Source organism: Heteronotia binoei, chromosome 3 (genome assembly GCF_032191835.1).
Source record: "Heteronotia binoei isolate CCM8104 ecotype False Entrance Well chromosome 3, APGP_CSIRO_Hbin_v1, whole genome shotgun sequence".
Taxonomy (NCBI): domain Eukaryota; kingdom Metazoa; phylum Chordata; class Lepidosauria; order Squamata; family Gekkonidae; genus Heteronotia; species Heteronotia binoei.
Genome location: NC_083225.1, coordinates 169244217 through 169268827, shown reverse-complemented (window position 1 = coordinate 169268827; position 24611 = coordinate 169244217).

Sequence of the window (24611 nt, the reverse complement as noted above, 5' to 3'; positions counted from 1 at the left end):
CCCAGCATGGCGTTGGCCTTTTTTATTGCAAACGCACACTGTCTTGACATTTTCAGTGAGTTATCTACCACGACCCCAAGATCTCTCTCTTGGTCAGTCTCTGCCAGTTCACACCCCATCAACTTGAATTTGTAGCTGGGATTCTTGGCCCCAATGTGCATTACTTTGCACTTGGCCACATTGAACTGCATCTGCCACATTGACGCCCACTCACCCAGCCTCAACAGATCCCTTTGGAGTTCCTCACAATCCTCTCTGGTTCTCACAATTTAATGTCATCCGCAAACTTGGCCACTTCACTGCTCACTCCCAACTCTAAATCATTTATGAACAAGTTAAAGAGCATGGGACCCAGTAACGAGCCCTGCGGCACCCCACTGCTTACCGTCCTCCACTGCGAAGACTGCCCATTTATACTCACTCTCTGCTTCCTATTACTCAGCCAATTTTTGATCCACAAGAGGACCTGTCCTTTTACTCCATGACTCTCAAGCTTTCTAAGGAGCCTTTGATGAGGAACTTTATCAAAAGCTTTCTGGAAGTCAAGGTAAACAACATCTATCGGGTCTCCTTTGTCCACATGTTTGTTCACCCCCTCAAAGAAATGTAACAGGTTAGTGAGGCAAGATCTTCCCTTGCAGAACCCATGCTGAGTCTTCCTCAATAACCCGTGTCCATCAATGTGCCTACTCATTTTGTCCTTGATAATGCTTTCTAACAACTTTCCCGATATTGAAGTCAGACTGACTGGTCTGTAATTTCCCGGATCTCCTCTGGAACCCTTTTAAAAGATGGGGGGTGACATTTGCTACCTTCCAGTCCTCAGGAACAGAGGCAGATTTCCATGAAAGATTACAGATTTTTGTTAGAAGATCCACAAGTTCATCTTTGAGTTCTTTCAGAACTCTTGGATGTATGCCATCCAGACCCGGTGACTGATTAGTTTTTAATTTGTCTATCAGTTGTAGGACCTCCTCTTTTGTCACCTCAATCTGACTCAGGTCTTTCAACACCCCTTCCAAAATTAGTGGTTCTGGGGCGGGCAAAAAGTTCTCGTCTTCCACAGTGAAGATGGAGGCAAAAAATTCATTCAGCTTCTTAGCCATTTCCCTATCCTCCTTCAGTAATCCTTTTACCCCATGGTCATCCAAGGGCCCCACTGCCTCCCTGGCTGGTTTCCTACTTCTAATATATTTGAAGAAATTTTTATTGTTGGTCTTTATGCACAATGATACAATGATACAAGACAGAGCACAATGATACTATGATACAAGACAGAGCTCCACCTTCTATATTTTAGTAGGGTATTACTGCTTTCCAAAGGAGACTGGTGATGTCATGAGCCTTCAGGTCCAGTGGATACTGATGGGGCTTGAAGAAGGACAAGGCATCCAACCTGCCCTTTGTAGCCTCCCCAGCTACCAATAAGACACTAAGTTCTTGCAAAGTATCATCAGGGCCAGGGGTGGAATTCTAGCAGGAGCTCCTTTGCATATCAGGCCACATCCTCCTGATGTAGCCAATCCTCCAAGAGCTTGCAAAAAAAAAAAGCCTTGTATGCTCTTGGAGGATTGGCTACATCAGGGATGTGTGGCCTAATATGCAAAGGAGCTCCTACTAGAATTCCACCTCTGATCAGGGCCTTGGGGAAATCTCCAAGTTCCAGCTGGGTGGGTTTTCCAAAGAAGAAGCCAAGAGTAGCTCTCACCCTCCCTCAGGCCCCATCAGCTCACAGCCTCAATTTCCCACTTCTAGGTGGGAAAAGACAAGACTCACCAAAAAAGACAATGATGCTAGGAAAAGTTGAAGGCAGCAAGAAAAGAGGAAGACTCGACATGCGATGGATTGATTCTATCAAGGAAGCCATGACCCTCAGTCTGCAAGACCTGAGCAAGGCTGTTAATGATAGAGCATTTTGGAGGATGGTAATTCATACAGTCACCATGAACTGGAAGCGACTTGATGGCACTTAACAAAAACACATTCACACACAACTGGGAGAGGCATCCAGGAAGGAAGATCAAAGCACATGGTTCTCCAGATCTCTTAGTCTGGTGGGGTTGACACTGGAGTCCTGTGCCCTGACCAGATGTTGGGTTGGCACAGGACCCAGCAGCTGCCCAAACGCACCAGCTACTGATGCCAGCCCAGAATGCAGCAATATATTCTACTGGTAACCAGATTTTATTTTCTGAAAAATGTACTGTTTCTGCACATCAACACATAAAAGCCACTTTGTATGCATTCTTTTCTACTTTTTTTGTGTCTAGTATTTGTTTTTTCTGAGCACATCAGCAGTAAGCATTTCCCTCCACATCTAGCTATAACTTAACATGATAATTTTGTGAAGCATTTAAATGTTCGCCCTGAGAATGACTTCATTTGCTAAGAGGCAATGTGATTTACAGTGGTATTACAATGCTTATATGTCCTTTTGACTGGAGCCGTGCTCTCTAAATATAAGTCACTGTTTATTATTTGTTTGGTAGCCAAGTTGCAGAGATAAGAGAAAGCTGTTCCTTTTAAGCTGGTCTGTAATTCCTTCTTGAAGGCAGAAAGGGAAAAAATTGAACCCACTCTCTGTGGTCCTATAATGTTTTTTGGTTGATGGAATTGGTTAGTGATAGGGTTCTGTATTGCCACTGTATGGCTGCAAAATCATTCAAAATTAAGCTACCACAAGACATTGTAATTTAGTTGAGTAGATGATGAGCTTTAAAAAAACAGTAAAGGTAGTCCCCTGTGCAAGCACCAGTCGTTTCCAACTCTGGGGTGACGTTGCTTTCACAACGTTTTCACAGCAGACTTTTTATGGGGTGGTTTGCCATTGCCTTCCCCAGTCATCTACACTTTCCCCCCAGCAACCTGGGTACTCATTTTACCGACCTCGGAAGGCTGAGTCAACCTCGAGCCAGCTACCTGAACCCAGCTTTCACCGGGATCGAACTCAGGTCATGAGAAGAGTTTAGAACTGCAGTACTGCAGCTTTACTACTCTGTGCCACAGGGCTCTATGGTGAGCTTAGACCCTTTAAAAAAAAAGGAGACAATCATAATATTCCTTATTTTCTTTTTTCCCAAATCAAGTATGTTGTACATCATCCAGAGCCCAGTACAAGCTGGGATGGGGTGATTAATTAAGTTTAATAAACAATAATGAGTACTATTGGGGGGAGGGTAGGAGGGGAACTCACGGTTGATATCTGACTGGAAGTCCTAAAGGCAGACCCAGGGAGAACACAAGGAAAGTGGAAGATGTAGTCAAGCCCTGACCTGGGTGGTCCAGGCTAGCCTGATCTCATTTGATCCTGGAAGCTAAGTATGAGCGGCCCTGGTTAGTATTTGGAGACCACCAAGGAAGTCCAGGGTTGCTATGCAGAGGCACCTCTAAAAGTCTCTTGCCTTGAAAACCCTATGGGTCACCATAAGTCATTTGCAGAATTTTCCACCACCTGTCAGGCCCTCAATAATTGTAGCATCAAGTAATAGATTGCAAGTGCAAAAATGTTCAATGGAGACAGTCTACACTAAGGATAGAAATAAAACAGCTGACAACCTAAAGTCTGCCATGAATTTTGGCCTGTTTGGAACTTGTGAACAGTTCATTAATTAACTGAAGAACTGGGATGAACAACCATGAATTTTGGCACAACTAGGAGTGGCTCATGGTGCTTCGTGAAGAGCAGGAAGCAAGGGTTTACCCATGCTTTCTGCTCTTCACAAGAAACAGCTAAGCAGCTGGGAGCTCCCCACTGCTCAGCTGTTTGGTTTAATTGTCTAGAGCAGGGGTGTCAAACATCTGGCTTGGGGTCGAATCAGGCCCTCAGAGGGCTCCTATCAGGCCCCCGAGCAACTGACTCTCATCTGCTCCCTTCTCCCTCTCTCTTGCTTCTTTCTGTATCACAGTTTGCATTGCAAGGCTCGCTCAACTGCACAGGAGCTACAGAGCAAAGCCTCTATTTTCTCCATTGGCTGAGGCCGCTCCCTTGGGGAGGAAAGTGGGGGGGGGAGCTTGCTTTGCCAGGCTATCACAATTGCACAGCAAAGCTACAGAGCCAAGCCTCTCTTCCTTCTATTGGCTGAGGCTCCTCCCCCTCCTGGTCCCCTGGGGAAGGAAGGGAAGAGCCAGAGCTTCCTTTGCCCAGTTCCCTGGATCCCATAGGAGAAATACAAAGAAAGCACATTTAAGACCAATGAGTGCTAATATTTAAGCAAGGTTTAAGTTCTTTAAAAAAATCTTTAATTGTGTTTGTCTATGTCCTTTATAAAGTTTATATCTCTGCTATTTAATCATAAATAGGTACGCTTATGGCCCGGCCCAACATGGCCCAGCCTGGCAAGGTCTCACTTATATCAGATCCGGCCCTCATAACAAATGAGCTTGACACCCCTGATCTAGAGCCATTTAAACCCTGCTTTCAGCTCCCTGCAACTTTTCACAGGATCAGAAAACAGGAGTTTAAATGGCCCTGCTTTCACCTCTCTATGAAAAGCAGAAAGGAGATTTGGCTCACAGCCATTTAAATCCTGCTTTTAGCTCCACGTGGCTCGTCACAGGGAGCAGAAAGGAAGGTTTAAATGGAAGGAGTGAAGTGCCTTCCTGGGACCGCTTCACTTTCACCTTTCTGCTCGTTTAGTTCAGTTCATGGTTCATCCACAGATCATGAACCAAATCTCACTTTCCTGGTTCATGCCCATCCATTCCCTCGTCTTCACATTTGAGTTGAGCCTGAGAGTTTATATATCCATGTTCACCACTTGATGACTGCAAAAGAATTTGGGAATAAGCCATCCCAGGTCGAAGTGAATTACCCTTAAAACAGTGTTTTCCAATGGAGGCAGTTCACACATTCCTGACAGTCCTCAAGAACACAAGAATCAACTGCAGAGGTATCAAGTAATATTCACGCATGTATGAACCAGCCCTAATGTTCTACCATAGGCTGGAATTCTGCGTTAAGTTGCTATAACAAAATCTCTAGAAAGATTATTTGTGATTCCACATGAAATTGCAATCTGAATCTATAGTATAATCCATACTCAATCCAAGCTAATGAAAAATAGTCAAAATATACATTCCTATTTTGACCATTCCTAGTTTTTGGGATGGTAGTATCAATTCAATCTGCATATCAGTACAACAATACTTCTAACAATACACTTGCCTTGTTAATTGCAGGGTTGACCATTAAATCTAGTTTGAACAAATTTTGCAATCCAGACTCCCTCAAACTACACCTCAGAATGAATCTGACCATGTTCAAGTCTGGTACTCCTGTCTAGCAACCCTGGCAGTCTCCCATCCAAGTACTAACCAGGGCTGCCGCTGCTTAGCTTTTATGATCTGATGAGATTGGACTAGCCTAGGCTATCCAGGTCTGGACAATACTGTTTATACTGAACATATTTATACCATTGGGCAAAGTCGTCCCTGCCACTAGGGAAACTAGGCAATTGCCTAGGGCACTGGCTGTCTGGTGGTCTCAAATTGAACACTTCCCCATGTGACTTGGTGACATAATCAGTGCAAGGGGGCACCAGAAGTTAGCCTTGCTTAGGGTTCCAGACAGTCTAGGGCCGGCCCTGCCATTGGGCCATTGTTCAGAATAGTCTGATTGGAAGCAGCTTTTGAGGACCTCACATAGGATTCTCCAGGGATCACCTGCTGCCAGAAATTCTTTAAAGTAGAACTTTTTTTGCCTACAACTCCCATCAGCCCCCGCCAGCATGGCCAATGGCTGGGGCTGATGGGAGTTGTAGGCAAAAAACTTCTGGAGAGCTACCGTTGGCCACCCCTGCTTTAAAGGACGTGGCAGATATCAAACATAGGACCTTGTGCATGTGAATCAGGGGCTGACCCACAGCCACTGAACCACAGCCCCTCGCTTGATACATCACTAGCTTCTGGCCAACCTGCTATGTGGGAAGGTATTTTAAATGCCCGTCCAAAAGAAGCCCCCAAATGGGTTGTGCCAGCCCTAAAGGCTCTGCGAAACTTATCTTTTTAAAATCTGTGATTCAAAGTATTGCTGTTTCTTTAAGGAAGATTTTTTTTGACAAAACACATTTTTTAAAATCTCACTGTACATTATTTCTGATAGCTGAAGCCCGCAAGATAGTCACAGATGGCTGCCTGAGTGAGAAATGAAGGAAGCCAGAGACGAAGCTGGAATGGCTGTGCTACTATTTTGACTTAAGTTTTCATCTCCAGCAAAATTTTAAGAGTCAAGACTTTCAATAGGAACAGTTTATCTTGTCGAGCGAACATGTCTCTCTTTCTCACAGGGTCCCTATGCCTTCGACAGTCACATAATAGAGAGAGAAAAATCAGCAGACAGAATTGCAGTGTGGGGTGGAAGTTAGAGTGTGAGGATAAGATCTGGGGATCTTGGGTTCAAATCCCCACTGTGGCATGGGAGCTTGCTGAGTTAACCACGAGCCAGCCACTCTCTAGCTCTCAGCCTAGCTTTCCTCATCTCCTCCCTACTCTATTCTAGTTCAGGCAGTTGTAGACTCTCGTTCCAGTATGGATGACCAGCAATAATGGGGCAGGGAGGGGCTATGGCTCAGTGTTAGACCCAGGTTCAATCCCCAGCTGTTACCAGTCTGAATAGACAACATTGACTTTGATGGACCAGTGCCTTATTCAGTATAAGGCAGCATGTGACAGCAAAAAAAGAGAGCCAGCCGGTTAGTCTGGGGGAATCATCAGTCCTGGGAAGAGGAGACACTCACGGTTTTGATCTCAAAAGCCTCCAGAACTGCCAAAAGAACCAGAAAATGAGGCCCTTGGATTGTAACCAGCTGGAGATGGGGGTGAGAGATGTCCTGGCTCACTGCATGTTTTCAGAAAGGAGAAGATGGAAGAAGACCCGTAGAATCAGTTGGGATGGCCACAGAGCCAGTGCTCAGGCATCTGTAACTCTTACCTCAGGGGCAAAGCTTTTTTTGCAGCAAAAACTCCCTTGCATATTAGGCCACACCCACTGATGTAGCCAGTCCTCCAAGAGCTTACAGGGCTCTTAGTACTGGGCCTACTGTAAGCTCCAAAAGGATTGGCTACATCATGGGTGTGTGGCCTTATATGCAAAGGAGTTCCTGCTACAAAAAAAGCCCTGCTCAGGGGAGAGAATTCTTATTTGTGGAGAGTTTGCAGGGCCAAATCAAAATCTTAAGCCACATGCCAAGGAATGTCTTTTGTTAGGATCAGCCAAAAATAATGCAGTGGAGCGGGCAAGCTTTGGAGTTCTGCAGAACTCATCATCAGACTGTTGAAGGGGAGGCATTGCAAGCCTTGATCTCAAGGCCTTTTCTATGCATCCTGTGAGTCTACATGAGGCTTATTAAGAGCCTCAGCAGCCCTCCCCTGTTCTCCTCTGGGTATCTTTAACTTTTTAATGGATCAACTGTGTCTCTGTTGTTCACATTTCATGGCCTGTTAGTCATACAATTGCTCATCTTCTGCACTAAACATAATTAAGAAGTTTTCCACAACAGTTATCAGAGGACTTCTAGTTATTTATTGATTTACTTCATTTATATCCCACCCTTCTCTCCAATGGAGACATAAGATGGCTTACATCATTCTTCTCTTCTCCATTTTATCCTCACAACAACCCTGTGAGGTAGGTTAGGCTGAGAGTGTGTGACTGGCTCAAGGTCAGCCACCAAGCTTCCATGGCAGAGTGAGGATTTGAACCTAGGTCTCCCAGATCCTAGTCCAAGAGTGGCCACACTTGCTAAATGTAAGAGCCACATAGGATATACCTCAGATGTTTAAGAGCCACAACACATGAATGTCAGATTTTTGAGAGCTGCAAGACAGGAAGGAGGGCAGGCAGGTAGGCAAATAGTTGGGGAGGGAGAGGTGGAAAGAAATCAACTTTAAATGCATTCTCCAAGCTGCCAGTTGGTTTGGCTTGGAGAAGTGATTTAAAGAGAGAAATGCCTTCTCCAAGCCGGCCAATGGGGTGGTGGAGGCTTTGAGAGCCACACAATATTTGTGAAAGAGTCACATGTGGCTCCTGAACCACAGTTTGGCCATCCCTGTACTAGTCCAGCACTCTAACCACTACACAACATTGGCTCTCTAGTTTGGACATGCTGTTTTAAACTGGTGTCCCTTTTTGCAAGTTTGGGCTTTCATTCATATTTCTTAGAAGTATGATAAAATATGTGGATGCCACCAAAAACAGCAGCTTCATGCCTGAGACTGGGGTTGGGACTGTAGCTCGGTGGTGGAGCAACTGCTTTGCATACAGAAGGTCCCGTGTGAAAACTCTGGCATCCCCAGATAAAAGGACCGGGTAATATGTGATGCATAAGACCTCTGAGACCTTGGAGAGCTGAACTGATTTCGAACTCAGCTTACCCCACTGTCACATTCCTCTTCTCAGAGCAGCATCCTTCAGATTTCCCACTATCTGCTTCGGAGCTGCAGCAAACATTGTAGTTTTCGTGCGGCAAACGGAAACTGGTAAAAACTAGTTTCCATTTGCCATTCAAAAACTGCAATGTTTCCTGCAGCTCCGGAGCAGATAGCGAGAAATCCGAAGGACGCTGCGCGGAGAAGAGGAACATGACAGGGGGGTAAGCTGAGTGTGAAATCGGTGCTGCTGCCAATCTGAGTTGGCAGCATTAACCTTGATAGATGAACAGTTTCACTCAGCATAAGGCAACTTCATGTGTTCTGCCCTGAAACACCTAGAGATACCTAACATGATATTTCATGCTGCATCTTTTTGCTCTTTGGTTCTATAACTTTGGCTTTCACCACAAAGATGAAGAAATTCACTGTGTGATAATATCACATAGCCCAGTTCAGATTACCAAGCAAGCCCATGGTTGAATTAAACTGGTTAGGGTGGTTGACTGAATATGGGCTGCTCCAGTAATTACGGCTTGGTTTGGTTCCATCAAATCAACATTATGGTATGAAGTTGGTTTATTAACAACAATGAATGATGGCTTTGCATGCTGTGTGAATGAAGATATCCAGGCACTGCCCTCTCCAGCTATGGAGTTACAATGAAATGAGCATTTGTTGAAGCTAGCCAAGATTTGAGGGACCATTTGCAAACCTTTGTAAGGTAATCAAGGTTTTGTATTATGTCTGAAAGCTATTGAATATTCATTGCCATTATGCCAGTGTGGTGTAACAGTTGGTCTAGGACAGAGGTGGCCAAACTGTGGCTCAGGAGCCACATGTGGCTCTTTCACACATATTGTGTGACTCTTGAAGCCCCCACTGACCCATCATCCAGCTTGGAGAAGGCATTTGTCTCTTTAAATCATTTCTCCAAGCCAAGCCAGCTGGTGGCTTAGTGAACACATTTAAAGTTGCTATCTTTCTACCTATTCCCTCACCCATATATTTTCTTTCCCTCCTTCCTTCCTTCCTTCCTTCCTTCCATCCATCCATCCATGCTTTGTGGCTCTTAAACATCTGATGTTCATGCCCTGTGGCTCTCAAACATTTGCCATTTATTCTATGTGGCTCTTACATTAAGCAAGTTTGGCCACCCCTGGTCTAGAACCAGGCTGAAATTCACATCCTACATGAAACTCAGTGGATGATCTTCAGCCAGTCACTCTCTCTGAGCTGGGAATATGACAAATGAATGGAAAGAATCAGGCAGGCCACCCTGGATTCCTTGGAAGAAAGGCAGAATAAAATTATACTTTTTTATTTTTTAAAAAAACCTATTCTCTACCTTTTCTCCCCAATGGGAACCAGTAGCAGCTTACATTGTTCTTCTCTCCTCCATTTTATCCTCACAACAGCCTTGTGAGGTGGGTTAGACAGAAGGTGTGTGACTGTTCCAATGTTACCCCATAAGCTTCAGTGGTAGAGTGGGGATTCGAACCTTGGTCTCCTGGATTCTTGTGCAACATTCCAACCACTGCACGTTACTACCCTGGGAGTGCAATTTCTGCTGGTGGCCTTGCATTTCCAGTAACATCTGCAAAGGAGTGTGGGATCAGCCATGGTGTGCAAACCAGGCAAGTTCCTTGTCTTCAGCATGGCAGCCACTCTCCTTCTTCAACCTTCCCACTGAAATTATGAAAACTGAGCCGAGCAGTGGGCCATGGAGGAAGAAGACTAAGAAAGTCCCTCACAACTAAGATTCTATTTTTAAAGGTTTATTCTAAGCATGTAGAAAAATGAAAAGATTTGGGAAAGGCAAATACAAAAATAAAGTTCAAGTACAGTTTCTAGCAAATTCAGAAAGTACAAGGATTCTCTATTCTGTAGGCTTTACCTGCCAGGCAGGCCAAGCATTCCAAGACCTTAATGTTGACAAAGGCCATCGTCTTGCTAGTCCTTATTTAGGGGTTGGATGGGAAGGAGGCCTTGATCCAGATGGCCCAAGATAGCCCAATCTTTGATGCTGAGAGCTAAGGAGTGTAGACCCTTATTGAAATATAATTGGTTAAGCGACTGCCAAGGAAGTCCAGAGATACTACACAGAAGCAGGGAATGGCAAACCATCTTTTGCCTTGAAAACCCTACAGAGTCCACCATAAATTGGCTGTGACTTGACAGCACTTTCCACCATCACCATGGGAAGGAGGAGGGCGACGAATGTGGTGAGGGGTCTGGAGACCAAATCCTATGAGGAAAGGTTGAAGGGCATGTTTAGCCTGGAAAGGAGGTGGCTGAGAGGTGATATGATCTCCATCTTCAAATACTTGAAGGACTGTCATATAGAGGATGGTGTGGAATTGTTTTCTGTAGCCCCAGAAGGTAGGACCAGAACCAATGTGTTGAAATTAAATCAAAAGAGTTTCCAGCTAATCATTAGGAAGAACTTCCTGACCGTTAGAGCAGTTCCTCAGTGGAACAGGCTTCCTCAGGAGGTGGTGGGCTCTCCTTCCTTAGAAGTTTTTAAACAGAGGCTAGATGTCCATCTGACAGCAATGAAGATCCTGTGAATTTAGGGGAAGGTGTTCGTGAGTTTCCTGCATTGTGTAGGGGGTTGGACTACATGGCCCTGGATGTCCCTTCCAACTCTATGATTCTATGATATTTGCCAATGACCAATCACAAAAGTGAGGCGCCTATATGGGCTAAATGAGTCTCTACATCAGCGTGTACTGAAATGTCAGGGTGGGGAGTTTGCCTGAAATGATCCTTCAAGTACAGATGTATTTTCCATTCTCCTTTCCTGGATATATATGCACCTGGCAGAGTTATGCTCAGTTAAGGTCCTAACACAGAAGGCAAAAAGCCTTTTTGTTCCTTACAACAACCAGTTTCAGTCTTATGCAATCACTTTTTAATGATCGTTTTGGTATTCTTTAGAGTTGAAGATTCAGACAGTGAACAAGACTCAACTTTTTTGGGTAGATCATAGAACAGAACAGCTTGATAATGAACAAGAGAAGCAGTCTGAAAAAGAGATGGCACATGAGAAGATCTTTGTTATCTGGTGCAAATAAAGCATATTCCCAACCTCAGCTTTTATAGAAAGTGTCAGGAAGTTAGAACATACTGTACTGCAAATATAATGGCAGTGTTATCTCCTGCCAGTACAAGAATAACATACCGAAGCAGAGGGGAAAAATAGGGAAAGTTCTTATGGACAAGCGCTACAAAAGAGACCCAGTGTTCTGGCAACATTCGTAACCTGAAAAAATAAAGAAAATTGGTTGCCTCCAACTTTCCCTCTTTTCATGCCTCATGCTCCTGAAAGATAGCTTTCCAAAAGAGAGAAGGTATAGCTTTAGAAAGATACAGTTGGGTAGAAAAATTAACATAAGAACATAAGGAAAGCCCTGCTGGATCAGACCAGTGGTCCATCTAGTCCCACATCCTGTCTCACACAGTGGCAAACCAGCTCCTCTGGACAGCCAAAAACAGGGTATACAGGGTATACCTTCCCCTAATGTTTCCTCCTGGCTCTGGGATTCAGTGGCTGAGTGCCTCTGAATGTGGAGGTTCCCCTCAGTTACCATGGCTAGTAACCACTCATAGACTTATCTTCCATGAATCTATCCAATTCCCTTTAAAGCTGTTCATTCCTGTGGACATCACTGCATCCTCTGGCCGTGAATTCCACATTTTAATCACTCTCTGTGTAAAGTAGGATTTCATTTCATTCACCCTTAGCCTACTGCCCATCAGCTTCATTGGATGCCCTCAAGTTCTAGTATTTTGAGAGGGGGAGAAAATTTTCTGTTTGTCAACTCTCCCCACCCCATGGATAATTTTATAAACCTCTGTCATGTTCACCCCTTAGCTAACTCTTTTCTAAACTGAAAAGTCCCAGAGTCTTCAACCTTTCCTCATATGGAAGGTGTTCTGACTCCTAATCATCTTGGTTGCCCTCCTCTGTACTTTTTCCAATTTTCAAATGACCAATTGAGTAAGTCTATAATCCAGGGTTTTTTTTTCCCTTTGCATATTAGGCCACACTCTTCTGATGTAGCCAATCCTCCAAGTGTTTATAGGATTCTTAGTACAGGGCTTACTGTAAGCTCCAGGAGGACGGGCTACATCAGGGGTGTGTGGTCTAATATGCAAAGGAGTTCCTGCTACAAAAAAAGCCCTGCTATAATCCAATATGTAGAATAAAGGTCTGAACTCCACATTAGGCCTGTGCATTAATCAAGATATTTTTCACATAATAAAGCTAGGGATGGGCACAAACTGGGAAGATGCAGTTTGTGATGTTTTATGGTGTGCCTGGTTTGTGAACCACAAACCATCACAAACCTATAACAGCTAAACAAACTGGTTCAGTTTGTGACACGGTAGAATTCCCCAGGCATGCTAGGGACACCAAACTCACTGGGCATCTCTGCTGATTTTCCTGTACCTGCCCTCCAAGTTTTGTGAGGATTGGATTTATGGGATCCAAGTTACAGACCTCCAAAGAAAGGGTTCCCATCCTCAATTGTTTCCAATGGAGGGGGAAAACAGCAAAAAAAAGGGGGGGAGAGTAACAAGAGCAATAGAAGCCCAGCAGAACAGAATCAAAGTACCAGAGAATCTCTGCAATAGAACCTGAAGGGGGGGAGCATTTTACAAGTCCAGCAGAACCAGTGCCACTGCAAAACTGATAGGACTAAGGTCAAGTCAAATAATCTCTGCAGTAGAAACTGATAAGGGGTGTTTTTGCAAGACCAGATGAACCAGTGCAATGTAACTAGTGCCCAGCAGAACCTAGTGTCATTGTAGCAATGCCAGCTCAACAGGACTGATGTGGAGTACAGAATCACAATCCAAGTAGCAGGGAGGGGGGGCTGCAAGCCCACCACACCAGTTCATTGTGCAGAATGAGATCAGTCTTTTTAAGATGGATAATATCAAACCAGAGAATTTCTGAAAATCTAGAAAACTGAAGGTGCAGAAACATTTTTCAAACCCAGCACAACCAGTTCAGTCTACAGAATGTCCAGGAGAACCCAGTGCCACTGTGGTACTTCAAGATTAAAAAGACAGATCTCAAAGCAGATCTCAAGAAATCCAGTGTGCGTGGGGGTGGGGAGTTCACAAGCTCAGCACATCCAATTACAATGTAAAGAATGCCCAGAAAAACCTAGTGCCACTGCATTGCAAGCTTAAAAAGACTGAAATGCAAATAGGGAGGAGGGGATTGCAAACTTGATGCAAGAAAATGGGAAATGAACACTAAAGAACCCTGGCAAAGGAGGAAACTCTCTTGAAACTGACATGACTAGTTTGAAACTGATAACAGTGTTTCCAAGGCTAGAGAATTCTTCTCCCTCCCATTGCTTTGAAGTTAAACATTCGTTTGAGCAGAGACAGTCTGTTTGCAAGTGTATCAATTCACTAACCATTACAAAACTCCATGAACTGCTTGAAAGTCCATGGACAGTTCATATAGATTGACTTCATGAACCACAAACAGGCCCAAATTTATCACGAACCTTCGTTCATGAACCAGTTTGTGCCCATCCCTAATAACAGCCAGAGTGGTGTAGTGATTCTAGTGTCAGACTTTGGAAGGTGGACTGTAAGACATTATACCCCACTGATGTCCTTCCCCTTCCCACCCTGCTCAAGTTCCACCCCCCAAATCTCCAAGTATTCCCCAACCCAGAGCTGGCAACCCTATTAAGACAAAGACGTCTAGGTTCAAATCTCCTTTAGTCATGACTCTCACTGTGGAACCTTGGTCTAGTCATCTTTTCTCCGACTTTGGTTCCAGCATTCAGTGATCATCTCTTGCTTTTGTAGGATCATGTGCTCATGGCTGCCTTTCTGAACTAAGATGGACTACTCCCTTTTCTTGAAATGTATGTAAAAATGGCCACTTCTTCAACAACCTCAAAAGTTTTATTGTTTCATATCTTCTGGGAGGTCCATTCTCATATTGGTCTCCTAAGGTTTTATGGCTTAGGTGTTACTCAAGGCTGCCATGTTGGATCAGGCCAATGGCCCATCCAGTCCAACACTCTGTGTCACACAGTGGCCAAAAAAATTATATATACACACACACACACACACACATATATATATACACACTGTGGCTAATAGCCACTGATGGACCTCTGCTCCATTTTTATCTAACCCCCTCTTGAAGCTGTCTATGCTTGTAGCTGCCACCACCACCTGTGGCAGTGAATAAGAACATAAGAACATAAGAGAAGCCATGTTGGATCAGGCCAACGGCCCATCAAGTCCAACACTCTGTGTCACACAGTGGCAAAAAAAATTATATACACACATACACTGTGGCTAATAGCCACTGATGGACCTGTGCTCCATATATTTATCTAAACCCTTCTTGAAGGTGGCTATACTTGTGGCCGCCACCACCTCCTGTGGCAGTGAATTCCACATGTTAATCACCCTTTGGGTGAAGAAGTACTTCCTTTTATCCGTTTTAACCTTTCTGCTCAGCAATTTCATCGAATGCCCACGAGTTCTTGTATTCTGAGAAAGGGAGAAAAGTACTTCTTTCTCTACTTTCTCCATCCCATGCATTATCTTGTAAACCTCTATCATGTCACCCCGCAGTCGACGTTTCTCCAAGCTAAAGAGTCCCAAGCGTTTCAACCTTTCTTCATAGGGAAAGTGCTCCAGCCCTTTAATCATTCTAGTTGCCCTTCTCTGGACTTTCGCCAATGCTATAATATCCTTTTTGAGGTGCGGCGACCAGAACTGCACACAGTACTCCAAATGAGACCGCACCATCGATTTATACAGGGGCATTATGATACTGGCTGATTTGTTTTCCATTCCCTTCCTAATAATTCCCAGCATGGCGTTGGCCTTTTTTATTGCAGATGCACACTGTCTTGACATTTTCAGTGAGTTATCTACCACGACCCCAAGATATCTCTCTCTTGGTCAGTCTCTGCCAGTTCACAACCCATCAACTTGTATTTGTAGCTGGGATTCTTGGCCCCAATGTGCATTACTTTGCACTTGGCCACATTGAACCGCATATAGAATAGTCCTCCTCTGGCCAAGGTCATCTGAATGGCAATGCGGTAGGCAGGTGATTCCTACCCACTTGCTTCCTTTACCAGAATTCTTCCTGCTAAAATGCAAGGAACCCCTTAAAACTTCTGTGTCAAAGGAGAATAAACTAGTTAAAAAATTTTACAATTATTTGATACAATTAAAGTTGGAGGATGAGGTGGTAAAAGTGGCAATGATAAAATGGGCACAAAATTTGGGGAAGCCTATTGAGTTAGAGCAATGGTCACGAACGTAGCAAACAAACTACAAGATTAAAGCGGTGAACTTTAGAGAAAATCTTTTTAAAATGTTTCACAGGTGGCACATAACACCGATCCAGTTAGCAAGAATAGATCCTAGTTTATCTCCAATATGTTGGAAATGTGGGGGGAAATGGTACTTTTTTTCATCTATGGTGGACATGTAAAGTGGCAAAAAAATACTGGATTGAAATTTATGATTTCTTGAGGGGAATTGTTAGAAATGGATGTCAGTTTAAACCAGAAGTAATGCTACTCTCAATGATAAATAAAGAGACCTCAAAAGATGATATGTATATGATAAGCTACATTCTTGCAGTGGCAAGAATAGTGTATGCTAAGTACTGGAGACAAGCGAAATACCCTAACCTAGAAGAAGTGATAGACAAAGTTTTTCAGGCAGCAGATGCGGATGTATTGACCGCAATTATTAATGGGAAATCTAAAGTACAGGCGAGTAAAAAATGGGAAAAGTTTTATATGTGGATTGAAAGTAGAGGTGAAAAGAAGGAAAAGAGGGAGTAATAGGGATAATTAGTAACTAATGTGAAAATGAAGAAATTAAGTTTTGATATGAAATAATAACGTATAGATGAACTGGCAAATTCACAAGAATGTTTGTATCCAACCTATCTCTCTGGTTTTTTTTCCTTGTTTTTTTCTTTCTCGTTCTTTTGTATAATTATTTAGGATTTGTGATAATTTGAAAAAGAGATATATTTATGTAATATGGAATTGGTGTAATGAGACTGTAATACTGTAATATCTAATTTTTCTTTTTAGAATAAACTTTTTAATATATATAAAAAAAAGTCTGTGTCTACACAGACTGAAAGCTTTAGCCACTAATCCTAGATGGAAGGCAGTTCATCAATGACAGAGCCATTACTAGTGACACCCAATACTCCCTCTAAGCTGTGGAGTCTTGTGAGTAAAAATGCTATTTGGTGAGCTGCTGGCATTAAAGTTGTGAGCTACCACATAAATTAGTTTGTTCTGGGGCCATCCTTCCTGAACTAAGACAAAAATATGTGGAGGCTATAAAACTGTAGCTCACATCAATTCAGCTTAGAGAGAACTCTGGTGACAACTACAGATATGGTTACCAATAGACCTGGAGAGAAAAAAATTGCCCCTTTAATAGAGGTGTCATGGGCTGCTCTTTACCAGCTGATGTTATTTAACTCCATGCCATGAAACACTTCACCTGCCCATACCCACACATCCAGCCTCTATTAAGGGGAATTCAAAGAGCCACTGAGGTGCACTGATTAAGAGCAGTGGACTCTATTCTGGAGAACCTGGTTTGATTCCCCACTTCTCCACACAATGCCTGCCGGTTGCCCTTGGGCTAGTCATAGTTCTTTCTCTCAGAATTCTCTTAGGCCCACCTGCCTCACAAGATGCCTGTTGTGGGAGAGGAAGGGAAGGCAATTGTAAGCCACTAGAAGAAAATATTTAGGAGGCAAAATAGGGGAGAAATAGAGTCTGATGGGACAAGAAGAAGAAGAAGATATTGGATTTATATCCCGCCCTCCACTCCGAAGAGTCTCAGAGTGGCTCACAATCTCCTTTACTTTCCTCCCCCACAACAAACACCCTGTGAGGTGGGTGGGGCTGGAGAGGGCTCTCACAGCAGCTGCCCTTTCAAGGACAACCTCTGTGATAACTATGGCTGACCCAAGGCCATTCCAGCAGGTGCAAGTGGAGGAGTGGGGAATCAAACCCGGTTCTCCCAGATAAGAGTCCGCACACTTAACCACTACACCAAACTGGCCCTCTGACAAGCTGCTTCTTTCATACTGAACCTCTCCATGTGTGTGTGGGGAGGGGGGGAAGCCTTATATCTTTTGTACTAATGCTCTAACACCAAATATATTTGCTTAGAAAGAAATGGCAGTGATTTAAATAAAATTTGCATGCCTGTAAGTATATTTAGAATTGATGGCTTATTTAAATTATTTTATGGTAGTTGCAGGTGCTCCAATATGTTTCAGAATAATAATAATGGGTGCAATCATGGATCCATCTTATGAAAAATAACTCATGTACTGGTGAAGTGGTCTGTGTATGTTTAACAGCTCTCAGGCAGAAATTCAACAGAAGAAGCGGTTACAAATACATAAGTGCAATGCCGCAAAGCCTAACCAATTGCATTTCTGCTTCTATTAAAGGTATAAGAGTAGAAATTACACGTGCCGAATTGCACTAAGGACACCTTCAGTAATAGTTCTGTATGTGGTGAAATGACACCTTCTCACACAGGTAATTTGTGGGGGGAAGTCACACATTTAGAAGAAAAATGCTAATTCTCAGAGGCTGGTTTAGAAAAGGCTTTGCACTGGAACAAAGCTGGCAGGTTCTGTTTCTCAAGTCACTGTTGACCCTGCCTCACTAGGAGAATGGCAAGTGGCATTGGCAAGGAAGCAGAGCTCTCCTGCATGCCTGCAAAAAGGAATTAATTGGAATCTTCCAGATCCAAGAGGCTAGAATTTTCCACCAGGTAGAAGGGATTGTGATTGGAGGAGGGAAGCCATAATGTCTTGGAGGACGCATCAGAGTACTCATGGAGACTCAGAGAGGGGGGATGGGGGGTGCTCTAATGTGGTTGGGGAAAGCAAAAGGCTCTCATAGACAAAAGGTAAAAAGGTAAAGGTAGTCCCCTGTGCAAGCACCAGTCGTTTTTGACTCTGGGGTGATGTTATTTTCACAACGTTTTCACAGCAGACTTTTTATGGGGTGTTTTGCCATTGCCTTCCCCAGTCATCTATACTTTCCCCCCAGCAAGCTGGGTACTCATTTTACCGACCTCAGAAGGATGGAAGGGTGAGACAACCTGGAGCCAGCTACCTGAAACCAGCTTCCGCCAGGATCAAAATCAGGTTGTGAGCAGAGAGTTTGGACTGCAGTACTGTAGCTTTACTACACCACCCCCAAAGATTATATAAATGATGGCTTTAATTCCTAGTCAAGCTACATTTTCCTTTTCACAAAATGGATGTTTTATGGTCAATCTGCCACATATTTAAAAAAAAAACCCGAACACACTACAAAGAGAAGGTAGAGGAATGCCTGCCTGAACTTGAATTGGTTAAACAGACTGAATTGCTAAGATTTGCTCCTAAGGAATAGAGCGTTGACTCTCCAAAACTTATATCCCCCAAATCTCTGTTCGGTCACTACCGGACTCAAATGTATCTCTTTTACTCCAGACCAACACAGCTACCTTCTGAAATTATTAGACAATGAAGAGATCCAGGACATCTCAATCAAGGTGGACTACTAAGGAAGTTGATCCCAAAGGACAAAAATCTTGATCTGCAGATGCAACAGGAGTGTTCCTGAACTATCACTCAGTTTCAGATTTATTATCTTGACAGCAGCTAAGACTTACCATTCCACCTCTTATCGCTGTTGCCTCCAATTCATTCCTGCTTTTTTCTCTCCCTCCCTCCTCAAACAGAATGAGGAAGTGGTTGACTAATTCCAGTTATGAGGGAGTGGTTGACTAATCATCCACATACGTCTCTACCAGTTTGGTTAGTGGTTAAGTGTGCCGACTCTTATCTGGTAGAATCGGGTTTAATTCCCCACTCCTCCACTTGCACCTTCTAGCATGGCCTTGGGTCAGCCATAGCTCTGGCAGAGGTTGTCCTTGAAAGGACAGCTGCCCGTGAGACCCTTCCAGCCCCACACACCTCACAGGGTGTCTGTTGTGGGAGAGGAAGGTAAAGGAGATTGTGAGCTGCTCTGAGACTCTTCAGAGTGGAGGGCGGGATATAAATCCAATATCTTCTTCTTCTACTTTAGAGGTGTCAAATCCATGTTGTGAAACTCCTGGAGATTTGGGGATGGAGCTTGGGGAGGACAGGGACCCTCCAAAGCATCCTTTCTCTCCAAGGGAACTGATGTCTGTGGTAATTCTGGGAGATCCCCAGGTCCCACCTGGAGGTTAGCATCTCTATTTCTGGCCAGGTCTTGAGGCAGCCATCTTGAAAGGCTGGAAGAGAGGCAGAATGTACCAGGCATTTATTGAAGACACTGCTATCCTGTTCTTTCTGTTCAAAAATTCATGAGGCAGCTTACAAAAATAAAATAGTAAAGATTAAGATCTAACAAGGTAATAGTAGTCATCATCATCACATTTTATTTATATCCCGCCCTCACTGCCGGAGCAGGCTCAGGGCGGCTAACAACAGAAATTCAATACATACATTGTGCTACACTTAACAATATTAGACTACAGTTAATTTAGGTTTCCCAATCCCCCCGCTTTAGCGGGAGACTTCTGGGTTCCCAGCTTAATCTCCCGGTCTTCAAAAATTGAGAAGCGGGGGGGGGGGGGGTGGAGGGGGGGAGAACATACCTATAGAGCTCCTGTTGTAGAGCTCCTGAGCAGTTTGTAAAATCCCTGTCCCTTTAAGGCTGGGCAGGAAGGAGGAAACAGGAAGGGCTTCGGAGAACAGCCCCTCCCTTCTTTGCTTTCGTTTTCTCAGCAGGCACAGTTCTCCGGAAGAAGACCAAGTAAGTATTTGTGTGTGTGTGAGAGAGGGAGGGGGATTTCCTGGTATGGAGGCCCTCCCTCCCTTTAGAAAGTGTGGGGGAGGGAGGGAAATGTCTACTGAGCACTCTATTATTCCCTATGGAGAATGATTCCCATAGGGAATAATAGGGAATTGATCCGTGGGTATTGGGGGCCCTGGGGGGGCTATTTTTTGAGGTAGAGGCACCAGATTTTTAGTATAGCATCTAGTGCCTCTCCCCAAAATACCCCCCAAGTTTCAAAACGATTGGACCAGAGGGTCCAATTCTATGAGCCCCAAAAGATGGTGCCCCTATCCTTAATTATTTCCTATGGAAGAAAGGCATTTGAAAAGGTGTGCTGCCCCTTTAAATGTGATGGCCAGAACTCCCTTGGAGTTCAATTATGCTTGCCACACCCTTGTTCCTGGCTCCACCCCCAGTGTCTCCTGGCTCCACCCCCAAAGTCTCCTGGCTCCACCCCCAAAGTCCCCAGATTTTTCTTTAATTGGACTTGGCAACCCTAAGTTAATTAAAAACTATTAAAATTCTAAAACGGTAAAATTAATATTAATGTTGGTGCTATTATACACTATATTATATATAGTGACAATATGTTCCTGTTATTTCCCTGAGGAAAAACAGATTGCTGCTTGGCTCTTTCTGCAGAAGGGCAGGCCCGCCAATGGAGTCTGAAAATGGAGGAGTCACATAACCAAGTCAACTGAGAGAAGGAAGCTTTCTTTCTTTTTTCTGCAGACTGACTGGCCTCTAATTTATATCGTTCAGCATACTTGTTCAAAGGCTATTTTAGTACATTGTACCTGGATTTCAGCCAGCAGCCAAGTCAAGCAGCATTATAGTTTCGTTTTTTATTATTTTAATACACTTTTATGTTCCAAGGAGTTCAGGGCAGCATACTATTTTTCTCCGTTTTTCACACTCATAACACCTGTGTGAGGTTGGTTAGCCTGAGAGAAAATGACTGGCCCAAACTCACACAGTAAGCTTTGACAGCATAGGGTTTTGAATGCATGTCTCCCAGACCACTGTAATTAGGAATTGTCCTGCGCCATGAATCTCTGACAGAAGAGGCGAAGGAGAAATGTCAGGTTATTGGATGGACACTGAGAGCCAGACTGGTGTAGTGGTTAAGAGCAACAAACTTGAATCTGGAGAACCGGGTTGGATTCCCTGCTTCTGCACATGAAGCCTGCTGGGAGACCTTGGGCCAGTCACAGATCTCTCAGAATTCTCTCAGCCCCACCTATCTCACAAGGTGCTGGCTGTGGAAAGGGAACACAATTGTAAGCCTCTTTGAGTCTCCTTAAGATAGAGAAGAGTGGGGTATAAAAACCAACTCTTCTTCTTCATTGCCCATCTTTACTGTTTGTAGCACCATTGGACTTCAAGCAGCACAGTTAGCTCAGCTGTGTCATCCAGTCCTATGGGACAAGAGTAACAATTGACCCTCTTGGCATAGTCTTGGACCTCTAGGCCACTCAACATGAGTCCTTGGACAATGTCCCTTTGGAGGACAGGTCTGGGTCATTAAGGAGACCTCTCCCCTTTGCTTGACTGTTTTAGTAGCAGTTAAACAATGTAAACCAATATTTCATAAATGACTTCTTTCCTCTACAGGTCATATCTCATTGAGATTCTAATCTAATTGATAGAGTGGAGGAAGTGAAGTTGATTAAATAAATTAAGAGGGAAATAAAAGCAGGCAATAAGCCACCACAAACAACAGCAATGGGATGACATTTTCAATGGAGATTTAGGACGTTTACAGAGTCTGCAAAACAAAGAAAACAAATCCAGATGGTTTCACCAACTTTATTCCTGAAGCCTCCTGAAATTCCAAAAGGGGAATGGATTGGATTCCATGTCTATATCTGTTTGTAGGACAGAGCCAACGCACCAATACCAGGATAACAGTGGGGCTTGGCTCTCAAATTAACCTATAGTGCAATGAATGTAATGTGAAACTTACTCAATGCATGTATAAAGTGTATATTGATCTTTCACTCTGTTGTGTTTACCTATGCAGCGTGTGCTTTTAATTTACATTTCATTTTGAATCCTGTCAGTCTAATCTCTCTGAACCATGTTAATTCCCATTCAATAAAGGTAAGGTAAGGTAAGGTAAGGTAAATTTATTTTTGTATCCCGCCCTCCCCCGCCAAAGGCAGGCTCAGGGCGGCTCACAGACATGGAACAACCATGATTCAATAAAATACAATCAATACAATAAGACAAATTAAAATACAATTAAATTACCATTATAAGTTAGGATAAATTACCATTATAAGTTAGGATAAAATTAGATAAAACAGCTGTTATATGTTAATAATTAATAATTAATACTTAAGGTACTACTTACCAGGACTGGAAAAAATAGAATTGCACCCACACACAAAGACACCAGGTACATGGATCAATTGCTATCCCCTTGTGGCACATATTTCTGGAACAGTTTGACCAACTGATGACCTTTTTATATTAAAAAAAAATCACAGAGATATAAATGTACACTTGATGCTCCTGAATGCATTGATCCAGCCAATGTAATTGGCCTTAACTGCTTGCATGGCTATATGCAGAGTGTTATCTTTCTGAGACCATCAACTGAATGTAGAGTTCCAGCCTCCAGATGTAGTCTGGAGATCTCCCAGAATTTCAGCTGATCTCTAGACTGCAGAAATCACTTCTTTTGGAGAAAATGGCTGCTTTGGAAGGAAGATTCTATGGCACTGTAACCCACTGAGGTCCTTTCTCTCCCCAAACCCTGGCCTCTCAAGGCTCCACTTCCAAATCTCTACCACATCTATGTAAGGTTTTGCCAGTTATTGACCCCTCAAATCCATACACATATGAATATAGTTAAAATTTATTAGAAGTCAGATACAGAGCATGACCTTCTGTTTAGAAAGCCATTGCCAAGAGTGGCTCATTGAATGCAATGGATACTATTATAGATAACAAAAACCATGCACCCCCAGTGTCCATTAGAGTTCTCATGAGTTGGTACCAAACAACATAGCACATTTGCTCTAACCTGACCACAAATGCTTAGGCTGAGCCAAAACCTGTTAGAACAGTGTTTGCCTGGTGGTGACAATACCCTGTGAAAGAAGTATGGAGTGGAAGAAGAAGAGGCTTGTTGGGAATCTCAAGACAGGAGACCTAGGTTGGCTGAGTAACTTTCTCATTCCCTGAGATGCATAAATGGAGACTTGTGAGGGTCATGTTTCCATATTGTCCATCTTGTGAAAGGAGCAAAGAAGCAGTGGTCAGGTTATAGGTATGCAGACATTCAACTAGAGATGCCAGTTCTGAATTTAAAACCCAGAGCTTAAAAAAAATCTTTTGGCCACATGTTTCTGTTTTCTGTCTCCATTGGCAGGTGTAGGGCTGCCAAATTCCAGGTGGGACCTAAACTAAAGAGATCAGTTCCCCTGGAGGAAATGACTGCTTTGAAGGGTGGTGTCTTTCATTTTGCTGCAGTACCTCCACTCCTCAAACCTTGTCCTCCACCAGGCAAATGTCCAGGAGTTTCCAAACTTAGAGCTGGCAGTGGCAATTCTATCTGATAGTGGCCCTTCAAGCTTTATCCAGGGATGTCGAACTCATTTGTTATAAGGGCTGGATCCAACATAAATGAGACCTTGTCAGGCTCGGCCATGAGTTTCATAATACCAGGTAGCGGAGGTGTAAACTTTATAAAGAAAGCAGACAAACACAATTAATTTTTTTTAAAGAAACAATTATCCCTACCACATTGGCCGATTAAATGGTCACTTGGCTTCCAATGTGGTACATACCCATTGCTGAAGGCTACTACCTGGAAACCGGTGATCTGCATTTACCCAGAGAGCTTCTGTATTTGTTCAGGTGAAAATGACACATATAATCCATCTTCCCTTCTTAGACTGTTGTCTGTCATCGAAGATGCCCTTGAGCCTTATTAGCCAACTTAAATACAAAATCCAAAAGCAAAATGAGCACAGAGGCCAGCCAGACATTCTCTCTCCCCCTCTGCATAAAAACGAACTTTCCCTCAGTGCGATTATTGCATGAATTACAATTTCTTTCCAAATGAAGGCAGTTTTATTGCTGTATTAATAGAGCACAATTGAGGGAAACTTCATCTAGAAAATACACAAGGCATGATGTAATGTGCGAGGATTAATATTATCTATAGCTGGAGGGGTGTCTGGGAATCTACATGACAGCTGTTGGACTTCAGAGCATTTATTCTAGTTAGCATAAAAAGCTTTCATGGGGGAGGCAGATTTCTCTCAAGCATGTTTGCTGATATACAAATGATTCCAAAAAATGGAAAGGGAACTTGCCTTTGTTAAGGCTTATGGTGTCAGAAGGGAAGAAAGAGGG